This window comes from Symsagittifera roscoffensis, chromosome 1 (genome assembly GCF_963678635.1).
Source record: "Symsagittifera roscoffensis chromosome 1, txSymRosc1.1, whole genome shotgun sequence".
Lineage (NCBI taxonomy): Eukaryota > Metazoa > Xenacoelomorpha > Acoela > Convolutidae > Symsagittifera > Symsagittifera roscoffensis.
Genome location: NC_087062.1, coordinates 61,638,811 through 61,641,620, shown reverse-complemented (window position 1 = coordinate 61,641,620; position 2,810 = coordinate 61,638,811). Strand labels below are relative to the sequence as shown.

At 35.3% G+C, this 2,810-nt stretch overlaps 1 protein-coding gene across 1 annotated transcript in view; it reads right to left on the bottom strand.

The window, feature by feature from the left end:
* LOC134846964 (elongation factor Tu, mitochondrial-like) overlaps window positions 1–2,810 on the bottom strand; it is a 448,088-nt gene that overhangs the window by 354,549 nt on the left and 90,729 nt on the right. The gene's annotated exons all lie outside the window — the stretch shown is intronic.

The window sequence follows — 2,810 nt, the reverse complement described above, 5'->3', positions numbered from 1 at the left end:
AATTGCAAGTTCCACTTTTTACCATTAATTAACTGTAAATAAATACGTCTTTGAATCTAAATGCCACGATGAAAACCCGCCTGTTTGCGAGTGACCTTGATTTAATTGCTGTAAAAATACAATATTGATATAGCTTAGTATTTTCGAACTTTCTCAATTGAGTTTTCGAAAAGTTTTTTATTTCACAAAAGCTTCACAAAAAACTGTCTCTGCACTAATCAGTGGACCACCAATTGAGCTACACCCAAAAATGATCGAAACTAGTGGCAAAATGAGAAGAGAATGTGAAAATAAACTGATGTAAACTCATTTGGAAATGAGCTGGACCCGTAGAGAATCAAGCAGCTGCGCGCATAAAAGCGACAACTTCATGATACGGCAGTTCCGTTATTTACAATTGCGACGCGAGTGTATTAGTACGAACCTTCTTTCCAACCTGAATAGGGCACCTTTACAGCTTTTAGGCCCATTTAGGGCACATTTACACACTTTTAGGGCGTCACCTTTACAGATTTTTCATAGCATGTGCTTTGGCGTTCGAATAGTAATAAGTAAACACAGTTGATGCATTTTTAATTCATTAAATGAATCAAAAAAAGTGTTTGTTTCAAACATAACAAAAATGAAAACTCGATTTCAGAAATTTTCTAACTCAATATATCTCGCATTTTGTGAAATGCATAATTTATACATAATGTGTTTTTATGCTTTGTGATTTGTTAAATGCAAAGTTAGTGTGGATGATGCCTTCACCTTCAGTTTGTTATATTCCAAAATATTACTTGCAAAATTGGGTCTATTTGTATTTGGTTGCTTTTTTGCTGAATTGCATTGGCAATTTATTAGCATATTTGGCTGCTTTATTCGTGACAAGTGTTTGTGGGTTCTTGAGCTTGCTTGGCTGAGTGGATAGTGCGTGAGACTTAGAATCTCTTGATTGCAGTAGCTCGCAGATTCGAAGCCTGCACGTAGTCGATTTTTTGGTAATTTGAGGCTTATTTTTATTTTTTCTAATTTCACTTGATAGAACTGCTTTTGATCGTGTTCTCATAAATGCTGCAAAACCTCTGTTTAATAATGGTTTAACTTGCGAGAGAAAGTGACTTGTAATCAAGAACAAGACTTCTTTTCCCGGAAACAACTTTTCTTTCACTTTTTGCCAACATGCTCAAAAGCTGACCTGCGCAATTTCTTAAAAATTCGATTAAAAGTTTATGTGGGGTTGTAATTAATATTTCTATCATAAATCGTGAAAAATGTTGATTTTTTGGATTGGAGGTTTTCGTGCTAGTTTTGGTTGGCTGATTTTATGTTTTTTTAATTGCAATTCAAATTATCTGCTGAGTTTTTCAAGCAGTTCTTTTTCAAAGCTGGAGTTTTTTTTACTTCAATCAGTTTAAATTATAATTACGCTTGCGATTAACAAGCGTTATCGAAAGGGAATATAGACTTTTTCGGGTTAACAACTAGTTTAACAAAATCAGTTGAATCACTTCATTCACGTCCACTCCATTCACGTGCTATCATGCTCAATCTCCGGCCAACTCGGCATAGATGTAACAACTACGCAATAATTAGTCACTACAGGGTAGTTTAAGGGGGAAATTTTTTTTTTTACAAAATCAGTTTTTGTAAACTGGTGTCTGCTCAAAGATTGTCGGCCTGGTTTCCGCTTCTTAAATTTTGCTCAGTTGCGAAATGAATTTCTAATCTGTTACGTGGCATGTTTGCCTAGAATTTTTTTGAGACGATTTGGAAAATTTTTTCGCTTTTTGCAAAAACAATTTTTTTTCCAGAAATCCTTCTACCGTTTTATTTAAAAGAAGGGGCATGCATAGAAAAAAATGCCTGCATTCTTGTGTGTATAGTCCATAAGTATCTTTTTGCCTTACCCTTTTGCCTACAGCCTTCAAAAAAGTCTGTGGGGGAATATTTGACCACCATTTTTGATTTATTGGTTTTCCAAGAAGTAACCTACGATATCACAGATTTTTTGTTTCAATGATTGGAACGGACTTGAACTGCTCCACTTCAGATGCGGCTACGCCTAAAATTTTTTACACAAAATTTCATGTTCGTCGGAATAGTCTTGATTTTTTTGACCGTTTCTTGAATGTTTTTACACTAGCCATTAGCGTAGTGTATTCGTATGAACCTTTCTTTTTCTAACTCGCAAATAAAAGCGTTCATTGAAAGTAGAAAGTGTTTACTTATTTGGTGGCGTTTTTGCCATAATCACGATTTATCATTGGAATTTCATGGTATCTATTCTCTGCTTTTTTTGTGTCTAGTGTTTGTGACATTGAGCGTGCTTAGTGCATGAGACTCGAAATCTCTAGATCGCAGATAGAATCAACGACCTAGCCACTTTTTTTCAAGGCTTATTTCTACTGGTTTTTAATGAACTTTATAGAGCTGCTTTTTGTCCTGTTCTGGCTAGTGTTTGCGAAGCGAAGCTTCGCCTCTGTTTAATTTTTCTCGAAAACCATCCTCGTAAGCCTGGGGTTTTGAGCTCAAGGGAGATAACGGGTAATGGGAAACTCCTTGCATCAGCGGCCGCTCACAATTTTTTAACACAAAAAGTTGGTCCTCGGAAAAGTCAATTTTCTGAGATTTTTTTTTCTAAATTTTATGATCTCATTATGGCCCTCAGAAAATTCGAAGTTTTGATTTTTTCGACCGTTTTTTGAAATATCTTCGTTTCTTTCGAGAACAGCCCTGATAGACCTTGTCTTTTGGGTACAATCGATTTTTCAATGGTTGAAATTCTTCTTTTTAGGCGGCTACGCTGTTTTTTTTTTAAAAAGCTA